We start from the raw sequence: 13,628 nt of genomic DNA on the forward strand, positions 1-13,628 counted from the left end.
CTCAGGTGCACTTTTACTTCTGTCATGGTTCTCTCTGATCAACTGTCTCACCTCAAAGAACACTCTGATCTCTTACAGAAATTCATTTATATACTCAATCTGAAGAAGTGGTTCCAAACCACAACAGTCTAAAACAATCAAATTATCTCCTAACTAGGGGATAAAGAAGTATAAAAGGATTGACAAGTAAATAGGCCCAGGAAATACCTTCAACCATGTTAACAGAGGTATTGATGGGCATATACACACACACATACACACACACAGAGATTTAATCACAATCCCAAAGCCCCACCTCTACCAAGGCAAATTGATTGATGGTAGTGTCATGTCATCATGCTGATCAAGAACCTTTCTCTCCATGTGCAAAACGAGGAGACTGGACTCAGTGAGCTCTAAGGTCTCTGCCAGCTCTGATAGTTTATAATTCTCTAAGTCAATGAATTCTACAACTACATGTGCTATCTTGGCATTGAGCATAACTGTCACCATAAGGCACAGGAGCCCTTTTTGCCTTATCTTCATTCTTATGTCCAAGGCTTCAGAGGGATTTTAATATCATAAGCCCCAGCTTTTCAAAGAAGGGAAGCAGAGCCATCACTTACCTCTCAAAAGATGGCTTCATTTAAGGCTCCATTCTAATTAAAAGCAGTGGAATTGTTCTCCTATGAGGTCTACAGCACTTTTCAATAATAAAATCATCTAGAACTAATGAGTAAGACTCAAGGAGTCATACTTAAACTCTTAGGGCTTCTATTTCGTTTTTGGTTTTGGGGGTTTTTTTTGAAGTTTTTACATAGTTTATTTATGCTCTGATGAAAAATTATCTTCACGGATAAACATCATCCATAGTGCCTTTTATTCCTTCTTTTTGCCAGCATCAACATTTGCCTTTACAATACCCCTGACTTTCTTCATTATGTTCTTATGTTCTTTTCGCTGCTTTCTTGATATCATTTTCTTTTCACACAGACCATGCCTTGCAAGTCTGTGCTTTGGTTCATTTTTTTTCTTTGCATGGACAAGGGAATCATAAATCATGCCAAAGCTTGTTGTTTTGCTACCACCAAAATGGGTTTTGAATCCAAAGACAAATATGGCATCTGGAGTTGTCTTGTACATCTTGGCCAGTTTTTCCCAAATTTCAGTCTTAGGCACTGTGGCCTTTACAGGATGAAGGATATCTATAACCATCTGTTTACCTGAAAAAGTCAGTTTGTCATGAACTTCTTGGTTCTGATGCTTATAGTATCATTCATGGTGGTGGCCAGCTCCTCGAGCAGCAGGAGAGGGAAAGGTGCTTCTATTCCTTAATGGATAAAATGATGGGGGTTGGACCAGGTCTATTATCACTTACAATTCTAAAATTCTACAAATAATAGTACGACAGACAAAGATTCCTTAGAAATCATTCTGTCCAGAGGCAGGTAAGTGGTGCAGTGGATAGAGCTCTGGCCTTGGAGTCAGGAGGACCTGAGTTCAAATTTAGTCTCAGATACATAACATTTACTAGCTGTGTGACCCTGGGCAAGTCACTTAGCCCCAATTGCCTCACCAAAAAGCAAAAAAAATCATCCTGTCTAAACCCATTATTTTACAGATGAAGGAACTTGGGAAATGACTTGTCCAAGATTGTATAAATATTTGGTGACTCCAAGGCCAGCATGCTTTTCACCAAACTGTTTACCTAGATTTAAGATCATAAATTTAGACCTGAGAATCTCTTTAGTTCAAATTAATCATTTTACATATGAGGAAACTAGGCCCACAAAGGTTAAATCTTTGCTCACAGCCTCAAAGGTAGTAAGTAGTGAAGGTTCTTTATTCCAAAGCCAGTGCTCTTTCCCCTCTGCTGCCTTGTCTTACTGTCCTTTGGACATAGGGGAGACTGCCGGATTTAGAGTCAGAAGGTCTTGCTTTGAATCCTTGCTTTGCCACTTAATAGTTGCTTGACTTTCGTCAAGTCATTTTAACACTTGATCCTCAATTTTCACATCCCTAAAATAGACGTAAGAATACCTACCTCCCCAAAGTTGCAGAATCACAGAAATTTAGAATTTGAAGGGAGGGACCTCAGGGAATATCTAATCCACCTGGTAGTCTTCAATACTGCTAAATATATACTGACTTCAAATTCTAGGACAGTGGACTCTCAAAAATTAGTCCATAATTTTCTGGGAATAACCCCTATAGGCATGTCATGTATTATAATGAGACTACTATTTGACCAAGATATATCTCCATGGCCACTGAGAGGCAGGGGCAGTGTTTATTGATCAATTATTGGTCAGTTTAATCTTCACTGTTTTGGCATCCTGGGTTGTTTTTAAGGCTCTAGATAAGTTTTCCAGTGTTGGCTCTAAGTAAATCTAATTGTGTTTGACTGCAACTCCTTCCATTTGAAATTTGTCAAAGAAGTTGCCCTGACCCAGCTTCCACCACATATTGGCCCTACCATTGGAGTCTTATAAGACAAGATTAAGTAGCTTGTTGGGGATAGGAACAGGGTACACATCTTGGGCAGCTTGGAAATGGTGTTGCTGACATAGATAAAGTGATTTCCACTAAAACATATCCAACATGTGGTCATCCAGTCTTTGCTCGAAGACCTCCAATGAGGAAGGACCTACTACCTCATGAGGCAACTTAATCCACTTTGGGATAGATCTTTGGGAAGTTTTTGCTGATATCCAGTCTAAATTTGTCTCTTTGCAAGTTCCATCTATTGCTCCTGATTTTACCTTCCAAGACCAAACACACTAACCACTTCTCCCTGTTAGATAGAATCATATCTAGAATTCCCCTTTCTTGTTACTCCACTTTTTGACAGATTAAATATAGTTAAGGCAAGTCAAAAAGTTATTAGCAAATCAATTTTTGGAAAAGAGAGAGAAAAAGGAAGGGAGAAGGGCAGAGGCAGATAACACGTAAGCAGACAAACAGAGACAAAGAAACAAAGACAAACACAGAAAGACAGAGACAGAATCAGTGATATAGATGTGGGGGAGAGAGAGAGAGAGAGAGAGAGAGAGAGCAGATGTCTGGATAATGGAAGTCTCCCACTATTCTATCACATCTTCATGCCAGGCATACAATCTATTTACTATACTCTTCATCTATTTCTTTTCTCTGTCTAGGTGGTCTGTAGCAAAGTACTTTGACAACAAAATCGCTTCTGTTTCTCCTTCCTATCAATCTTCACTGAAATGTTCCTCACCATGGTTCTCTCTCTGGCTTCTTGATTTCCTCACATGAGTATATCTTATTAATAAACAAAGTTCCCCCCCAAAAAGTACCCCCATTTACCTATCTTATTTCTTTTGAATAAATTATATCCTTCCATAGTCATGGGTTTTATCCCACTCAGTCATAATGATACTATTAAATCAAATTTGCCTCTTTGCATCAGGACCTTAAAAACTTTGAGCATTTGTATATAGGTATTATGAGTCATGGATTTTGCTACTGATTCCTTTCTTAAATTTGGTCTCCTATGAACTCCTGTGTGCCTCAATGGCTATTATTCCTTCATTGTAGCTTCTCTCAATCATATGTAGGTTGGTGGATATTTATAGGCAATTTTCTCCCTCCTTCAACCTTTTTTTATACTCTTTTGATTAGATTTGTAAGACTCTAGGCAAATACATCCTTAACAGCCTTTGCAAGTCACACTCCATTACTGCCCAGGAGTCTACCATTCTTATGTTTTGAAAATTCAAATTCTATTCTCAGAACCATCTTCATAGCCAGCTAATCACTTCCCAAAGCAATCTTTCTATTTTGCATCCTTTGATTTCAATAGACAGTAGTTGGGAAATCACATCTTGTGCCCATATGATCTTTAGTATCTTGTTCAAGACTAAATCATCTTTAGCAATAGTTTTTAGGTGCCTTCTGGCAGTATCATTTGTGGTTAGTACCTATGTAAATCACTAGAAGTGAGAAGTAGTCATCTACCTAGACAAATCTTGGGAAAGTCTCTGTAATATCCTGAATATATGCCCTAAAGAGTGCAATCAACCTTGCATTGTTATAAGGTTAACAAATAGCTGCTTGAGTACATGAGTAAACTATTGCCAACCATTTCTACTTCTTTTCTTCTACTTCTGACTTTTTCTAGAAGATCTCTCGTCTAACAGCTTCTGTGGCTCTGTTTTGTCATTTCTTGGAGGGCAAGTAGCTACTTCCTCCTCAGAACTTCCAGCTCCTTTCTATTCAGGAAGAACTTCAAACTTGTTTTTGTTTTTGTCTGGTTTTTTTTTTTTTTAGCTCCAACTGTATAATTGTCCTTTTCTTTCCCTTTCTCCTCTGCATAGCATTCTTCCATTTTCTATCTTCCTAAAATAATGGCTAAATTTTCCTCCTTTTAGTTCATATTTTTCTCCCATTAAAGCCCCACTTCCATTTTTAAGGAGTATATCATTGTCTTTGATGTCTTGAAGTATGGAGAAATATTTTTACAACCCCTTTAACTTCTCTTCTAGAAGGTAGACTAGCCTACACTTGGAATTCAGAGACCAGTATTTAGCTGTAACAGGAACACAAACATTATAAACTCAAGGCAAGTAACTGTAAAATTTTCCCATGTTCTCTGCACTGATTTAGATTACTGATCTTGTTTCATGAATTATTTGTGGGAATTAATATTTCACTTTCTAAGCATTTGTTATGACCTGTGCAATTTTTTATCATCTCTTAACAACCTGATAGTCTTTCCCTTCTCTCACTAACTTCTTACTATTTCATCAATGTGTCTTACCTTTTCTTTCTTATCTTGCCTTGTCATCTACCTTCTCCTTAAGTCCTTCTCTTCACGTCTTTACTCCTCAATCCTTTTCTTCCTTCAAATTGAATCTTCTGATATAAGCCTTTTTATTTATTCAGCTTATATTGTTCTTCAGGTTATCCTCAAGTTCTTCCATATTTCTCCTTCCCAAAAATCAATCTTTGGGCTTCTTCACAAATCCAAACCCCACAAATTCACCTTCACAATTTATTTCTCCTTATTGACCAGAAGTAGAATCTTGACCTGGAGATTATTGTTTTCTTACAACTTTCTTCAATTTCTCCAAAATTTCTCCTCCCCAAATTCAGTCTCTGGATTTTTTTTACAAGTTTAAATCCCTCAAAGTCACCTTCCTATTTTCCTTCACCTTCTAATTCAGCTTAAGCCCTTCTGTTTTCTCCCATTCCTTTTCCTAAATAAGAGAGAAGTGTTGTAAGGAATAAATGCAATAATTTATAAAAGAAGTTTTGGAAACCTTAAAATGCCTTCTACATAAAATGCAAATTATTTTTGAAATTGGTAAACAAGAGGGAGAATTAAGAGAAATGATCAAAAGACACCATGACTAAACACTTATATTTCAGTTTTACAGTCCAGAAGCAATTAAGAGTCTAAGGCAGAGAAGCCCTGTTTTTAATAACTCTGTCATTATTCTCAATTTTCAGCACCACCACACATGAAAAACCCATTTCCCATTTCTTTAAAGGTGTTAAATGGCTTTTGCACTGAGTTGGGAAACTTTGCCACTAGCAAAATGACTGCAAAGTGAGTTCACAGTTTTCCTGCCCCAAAGCCTCTATAACAACCCAGTTTGGCCTGTTTTTTCCCACTAGACCAACACTCTCTTGTTAAGTGTTTAATTATGAGGACTGTAGACTATGAAAATTCTGACATTCATGGGGGCATCTAATTGCAGCCTAAGTGTTACCTCTAAGCATTATCCCTCAGAGGAACTAAGCTAACCTTTACCTCTGCATGGCCCTGCTAAAATACTAATGGGAAATTGTTTCTTCCTGTTAAACAGACAAGACTCCAAACTGATGCAGAAACCAGGGGAGCAAAGTAGCTTCTGTAAGAGAAGGAAGATACTGGGACTGTGAAGGGAAACTGAAGGCTTTGTGTGAGAATTTTACCTCAGGAGAAAAGGACAAGCTGAGTGGGAGGATGAGAAGGGGAATGAGATTCCATCAGAGTATCAGACAACGAGCCCAAATTGTAGGGAAACCAGTGGAGGTTGGTCTGCTGCTTCATATCAGGAGACATGCTCCTCTCCAACAATCCTTCTTGGTTTTGGTTAAGAAATAGCTCTTTATTGACTGACCTTCCTCAGTCCAACCTTTAGAGATATAATTTTTAGCAAGCAACCAGGGTGATAGCATTCACCAATTTACACCTCCTTCCAAATAATCTCTGCTGATTTTTGTAATAAGCCTCTAAGAACCTAGTAGCTTATGATCCCCCACTGCCAAACTCTGCTGAAGCCACTACTCATGATTCAAACAAAGGCTCCTTAGTTTTTAGACCAGTGGCAAATTAATGGGCTAATTTATCCCTACTTTTCTGTGTTGCAAGAACACATACCAGCTCTGTCAATATCTACTAACTTCCCACTGATAGATTCAAGCTGCCAATGAGAAGGATATTAGGAGGCAAATGGATCTTCAACCACAGATTATTTAGTAAGCTCCCTGCAACTCCAGACACAGGGATTTGATGACTTGATAAATTAATACTCCCCTAGAAGGTGAAGATTTTCTTTTTTTTTTAAACAGGAAGAGAATAAGCATTTATTAAGCACCTACTATGTGCCAGATATGGTGCAAAGCACTTTAAAAATATTGTCTCATAGGGGCAGCTAGGTAGCACAATGGATAAAGCACGTGCTCTGGATACAGAAGGACCTGAGTTCAAATGCAGACTCAGACACCTGATACTTACCTAGCTGTGTAAACCTGGGCAAGCCATCCAACCCTGATTGTCTCACAAAAGAAAAATCTAAAAAATATATTATCTCATGCAATTCTCACTACAACCCTGTGAGGTAGGTTCTATAATTATCTCCATTTTACATTTGAGGAAACTGAGGCAGACAGAGGTTAAGCGACGTGTACAGGGTCATACAGCTAGTAAGTTTCATTTTTTTTATTAATTTATTTATTTTTAGTTTTCAACATTCACTTCTGCAAGATTTTGAGTTCCAAATTCTCTCCCCATCTCACCCCTCTCCCCACTCCAAGACTATGTGCATTCTGAACCCCTCTTCCCCTAATCTGCCCTCCCTTCTATCACCCCCCTCCTTCTCTTATCCCCTTCTCCTTCTGTTTTCCTATAGAGCAGGATATATTTCTATACTTCATTGCCTGTATGTCTTATTTCCCAGTTGCATTTAAAAACAATTTTTAACATTCATTTTTAAAACTTCGGGTTCCAAATTTTCTCCCTTCCTCCCTCCCCACCAACCTTCACTGAGAAAGCAAGCAACTCAATACAGGTTATACATGTGCAGTCATGCAACGCACTTCCATAGTAGTTATGTTGTAAAAAACTAAATTTTCCTTCATCCTATCCCACCTGGAGATTTTCATATATCTGGCACAGATCTTGTCTTTGCCAAAGGCAATGGTATTTGACTTAAAAAGGGTCAGATTGGAGGGACCTTAGGGATCACCAGAGACTTGTTCATGGTCACACAGCTAGTCAGTGGTAAAGTCAGGACTTGAACCCAGGTCCTGAAACTATAAGATCAGTGTCTCTATCATAGAGAAAAGTCCAATTCCATGGGAAATGGAATCTATTGCTCCCATGAATAATTTGTCAGGATGATCTGAACCCCTCAGAGTAAGGGAGAAAGTGACTAATTAACTCTACCACCTCTCATTCTCCATGTGTCATCAGGGTCAGCCAGCATAGTATACAAGTGCCTACTAAAGGCATTGCTCTGAACAAGGTTCCAGGAGGAAATGGTGCAAAAACAAACACGGTCCCTGCTCCCAAGGGCACTTACTTTCTAAAGACGGAGATAGGTCAGTCTCCTAAAATATTTTAGATAGCTCAAAGTCATGTACCAAGCTAATCTATACTGCAGCATAAATGAGGTTAGTGCCTGGAGGACAGGGCTAAATGATAGTCTAACTCAGTCCAATTCAAGAAAGACTTATTAAGCATCTACTCTGTAACCTCAGTGCCTAGCCTAGTGCTTTAAACAGATTTGAAAACTACAAGAAGCTTTTAATTTGGTTGAGAGAGAGGGGCATGCTAATTTAGTCAGATAAGGATAACACAAAGCAGGCTATGTATAGTGGGGAGAGACCCAGACATTTTCTCTGGGAAAATTTGAGGAAGCAAAGTATCTGTTGTTTACCTGTGGACCATTCTACTCCATGCCACCTCTACTCAAACATCACTCCTACATCCTCCTCCCTGGTAACCTGGATTCTGCCCAATGTCCCTCAGCTCTAATAGGTCAATTTTTGCCTTACCTTGTCAGGGCTGAGGCCTCTACACCACCTCTCTGACATGCCACAACCAGTCTCCTTCCCCAACCACCTGTCCTTCCCCAGTCCATCCATCTTTTCCTTATGTATTATCTTCCCCTGTTAGAATGTGAGCTCCTTAAGACGTGCCCAAGAACTGTGTTACTTATCTATATATCCGCAGCCCTTAGCATAGGGTTTGGTGCATGTTAAGTGCTTAATAAAGGCTCTATCTATCTATCTATCTTACTATCTGTCTATCGACCACAGCACAATTTAGCACAGCACTAAGCAGATAAACATTAGTTATATACTGATTCATTGAAGAGAGAAAGAACAGATTGACATATGTAACACAAATTAGATGGGATTCCAGTTTGGGGCAGCTCTAGTCATTAGGACAACTTTCTTTATGTTGCTCTGAATTCTGCCTCCATGTTGACCCCAGTTCTGCCCTCTAGGGTCAAGGATAAAAAGAATCATAATAACAACTACATCACCTAACATTTATACATCATTTGAAGTTTGCAAAGTACTTCGTTGTCTCATTTCATCCTCACAAGGACTCTATGAAACAGATACTATCCTCATTTGAAAGTGAAATAATTAAGACTGAGAAAGAAAAAGGTTTTGCCCACTGTCACACATCTAGGAAATATCTGAGGTGATATTCATACTCAAGTCTTTCTGATTCCAAACCCAGTTCTCTCATCTACTATGCCAAGCTGCCTCTCAAAATAAGTCTTATTCTTCTCTCACATTATAATCCCTCAAATATTTGAAGGCAGCAATAATGTCTTCTCTTCTCCAGGCTGACTGTCTCGAGTTCCTTCGGCCTACCCACTCCTGGCATAGTTCTAAATGTTCTCTCCATCCTAATTGCTGCCCTCTTCTTGGCAAGTTCCAAGCTGTAAACATCCTTCCTAAAACATAACACTTGAAATGAATACGACTACAAATGCAATCTGACCATGGCAGAATATAACAGGATGATCACCTTATTTGTTTTGTACCTTTTCTTTAATGCATTCAAAGTTCCATGATTTTATCACTGTGGATTTTATTCAACATTCCACATTGCAGCCCCTCTGTGTCATAGTAGTACATGGTCTCTGTGAGTTCCTGTGGCCAACCTTTATTCCCCTGTAGTCCCTTTTTTGCTATGATAAGCCTCTCTGAGATCAGCTAGACTGGTCCTCAGATGACAAACAAAGTCCAGGACTGGGCTTGTTCCTAAGTTCCCAAAGCTTTTCCAGCTAAGAAAGATTTGCCAGAACTTTTTTTTCCCCTGACATAGTCATTGAAAGTCCAGAATCATGAACAGGCCAAAATAAAGCATTGGAGATGGAATTTTAATGAGGCTTTTGTTATGACCACCACGCAATGCAACCAATGATCTCATTAGCTTTTCTTAAGCATGGATTAGGTAACATAAGGTAAAGTATCTTGACTTCTCTGGCAGAGAAACAAGTTATAAATTGAAGAATTACATTCTCATAGGATTTCACAGCTATTAGTTGCACTGCTATGCAAACCATAGCAGCATGCATTGATACTCTTTGGCTTCATGATTACTTGGTATATTGCTTTCTCAGGACTGTCCAGATCACTCTTAACTGTGTATTCAAGACATCAGCAATTGAGATCAATCTTCATTGGGTGATGCCAAACCATCTGCTAATCCTCTTGATTTCAACCACAAATCCAGTGTCTGCTATAGCGTGTGTACTCTGGCTGGGATTCAGAATGTATTATATTTTTTTAATTGTTCTCCCATTTGGTCTGAGATACCATATGGGTCCTGTATATTCTCTTCAATTATCATGTGGCCTCTACTTGAAGACTTAGCAAATCAAACACAGGCTCTCCGGTTCCTACCAAGCTGGGAGAACTTATAGTACAGGTCAGAAAACAGACTGTGTGTTAGTCTTCCAAAGATCCAACTAGCTTAGTTCAGAGACATTCATCACCAGAAAATTGGTCACCAAGTGATGAGATTTTCATTAGCTACAGTATACAAGAGTTTTTAAACTGATTCCACTGATAGGTTTCAGGAAGTTAGTGAATTTGTATGGGAAAAAATTACATCTTTATTTTCACTAACTCTTGATTTCCTTTGTAATCCTATATATTTTATTTTATATGTTTAAAAACATAATTTTGAGAATGCCTCAATAGGCTTCACCAGAATGACAAAAAGATGTGGGTCACAAAACATTAAGAATCCTACTATTAAAGACTGTGTGCTAGGGTATGGAAAAGTGGTAATTTTTAACGTTAAAAGAACTAACCATGCTGGTGAAATAATGGATACTTAAAGTACTGAATGGGCAGCTAGGTAGCACAGAAGGTAGAGAGTTGGCCCTGTAGTCAGAAGGACCTAAGTTCAAATGTGACCTCAGACACTTACTACCTGTGTAGCCCTGGGCACATCACTTAATCCTATTTACCTCAGTCCCTCATTTGTAAAATGAGCTGGAGAAGGAAATGGCCAAGCACTCCAGTGTCTTTGCAAAGGAAAACCCCAAATGGTGTCACAGAGTCAGACATGACTAAATAACAACAAAAGTGCTGAATAATTATGTGGGCGTTTGATTCTGCTCTTCTTGTTACCACAGATTAACTCGGAAGTGTACTCAGAACAGAGTTGAAAGGAGGCAGGATCCCAGATTAAAATTCCAATGGGAAAATTGTCCCAAGAGGTATAATATGCTCTTGATGACACCAACATAAATGATTTTGATGAGGAAAAAAGGGGAAGGCAGTCTAAAGAGAATGTGGTTCTGGATACACATGGAACTCAGCAACAAGCTTAGATATTTAAAAAGATGTACAAATGATGGAAGGAAGGACAGATAACTGAGAGTGACTTGTTTCAGTAAGAAAAGCATCAATAAAGTACATATGAACTAAAGCTGTTGATAAATACTGCAGATAAACAGGAACCAACTGGAAAATCAGAGAAGGGGTAGGATGACAGGTTCAGGTTGGATAGAAAGAGAACAATGGATAACAGAGAAAAGGCATAATTACTCAACTCAAAATTTGTTTCTGTCTTCTCTACCAAGGAGACTGGAAAGGATGGAATAAAAATGACTAATAAGGACATGAAAATAAAAATAAAGCAAAAGATGATCATAGAAAACCTAACTGCCCTCTGTGAGTTTGAGTTACTACAACAAAATGACTTATAGCTCAGAGTATGAAAAGTGCTGACTGTGACTGCTGAGCAACTGTTAATGATTATTTTTTTCAAATCCAACTAGGTGGTACAGTAGATACAGTGCTGGGCCTGGAGTCAGGAAAACTCAAGTTCAAATCTGGCCTCAGACATTTACTAGCCATGTGACCCCAGACAAGTCTGGCCTCAATTTTCCCAACTATAAAATGGGGATAATGAAAGCATCATTAAATAATATTTATAAAGTATTTAGCACTATGCCTGATACATGGTAGGCATTTAAATAAGTGCTTATAGCCTTATACCTTCCTCTTCCTCTTCCCCTTCCCCTTCCCCCCACACATCCCCAATTCCTTCAACTTGTCTTTATATAGCATGAATTAAGGGCATTTTGTTGTTGTTCAGTCATTTCAGTTATGTCCAACTCTTTGTGACCCCATTTGGGGTCTTCTTGGCAAAGATATTGAAAAGGTTTGCTGTTTCCTTCTCCTGCTCATTTTACAGATGAGGAAACAGGCCAATGGGGTTAAGTGACTTGCCCAGGGCCACACAGCTAATAACTGCCTGAGGCCAGATTTGAACTCTTGCCGTAATCGATGGTCATAAACCACAGGAAAAAGTTCTGGCCTTTCTTATCCTGGTTGTTTTATACTCAAGAGATTAGGAAGCTAATGGAAGCATTAGTCCCTTGAATTGATTAAATCTCACTTTCATTTTCAATAGATTTTAAGGAAAAGCTAGCCTAATCTGCATGTGGGGAGGGGAAAGTGATGGAGGGGGAAGGCTTAGAATATCATTCTCATCAGAAGTGTCTAGCCCACATCTCTTCAACTTTTCAATGGAATACTATAGGACAGTTTGCTGAATGCTTTGCCAAAATCTAAGTAATCTATATGTATAGTATCCCTTTGAGTGATATTCTTGTGGACAAGATAGAGAGATGTAGGCTGGATAATAGTACAGTTATATGCATTCACAAATGGTTGAATGACTATGATAGACAGCCTCAGGGTTTCAGGGAACATGGACAAAACTTCACACTAAGTTAATGTAGTTAAAGGTTTTATTGATAGTGTGCAAATCACTCTTTTCTTTTTTTTCTTCTGTTTTCAGACCTGTGATTTTATTAAAGAGAGTTAACAATAAGGAATTTCCTCTAGCAATGCAGATCAGCACCTCATTTGAAATTTGTCATCTTAAAAAGTTGCCTAAAAAACTGAGTGACAAAGGTATGTGGTATGAAGGTATGTGGTAAGGGTAGGACTTGAATCCTGGATTCTGAGGTTAGCTATCTACTATGCCATGATTCATGCTGCATCTGTAAATAAATGGAACACTTATTCATGCCAAAAGGTTATAAGACGTACATAATCTCAACTACAACACTTCCATTCCTGGGTCTCACTTTGGTTCTACAATGTGAAGTTATAAGTATGTGTAATTGGATCCTAGGCATCCAGTTCATTCTAGGCATTCAACTGGTTCTAAATGGCTCACAGATGTTTTATTTTAATATATAATATTTTATTTTTTCCCAATTACATGTTAAAACAGTTTTTTTAAGATTTGGTGGTTTGTTTTTTTTTTAAAGTTTTGAGTTCTAAATTCTAACCCTCTCTAACTCCTCTCTCCACCCAGACGGCAAGCAATCAGATATAGGTTATACATGTGCAATCATGTGAAACATTTCCGTATTAGTCATTTTATACAAGAAGAATGAAAGAATAAAAGAAATAGAATGAAAGAAAGTGAAAATAGCATGCTTCAGTCTGTATTTAAAAAATATCAGTTCTTTCTCTAGAGGTGGATAGTATGTTTTTTCTTTAGTCCTTTGGGATTCTCTCAGATCATTGTATTGCTGAGAATAGCAATATCATTCATAGTTCTTCATCATACAATATTGCTGTTACTGTGTACAATGTTCCCCTGGTTCTGCTCACTCCACTTTGCATCAGTTCATGTAAGTCTTTTCAGGTTTTTTTGAAATCATCCTGCTTGTCATTTCTTATAGCACAATAATATTCTATCACAATCATATGCCACAGCTTTTTTAGCCATTCCCCAACCAATGGGCTTCCTTTCAATTTCCAATTTTTTGCCACCACAAAAAGAGCTACTATAAATATTTTTGTACAAATGGATTCTTCTTCTTCTTCTTCTTCTTCTTCTTCTTCTTCTTCTTCTTCTT

At 38.2% G+C, this 13,628-nt stretch overlaps 1 pseudogene; it reads right to left on the reverse strand.

The window, feature by feature from the left end:
• Positions 1 to 2,041: 2,041 nt before the first annotated feature.
• The window catches only part of LOC114034701, a 17,146-nt pseudogene continuing 5,559 nt past the window's right edge, over positions 2,042 to 13,628 (reverse strand).

The sequence above is a fragment of the Vombatus ursinus genome, unplaced genomic scaffold (assembly GCF_900497805.2).
Source record: "Vombatus ursinus unplaced genomic scaffold, bare-nosed wombat genome assembly UNPS02000580.1, whole genome shotgun sequence".
NCBI classification, from domain to species: domain Eukaryota; kingdom Metazoa; phylum Chordata; class Mammalia; order Diprotodontia; family Vombatidae; genus Vombatus; species Vombatus ursinus.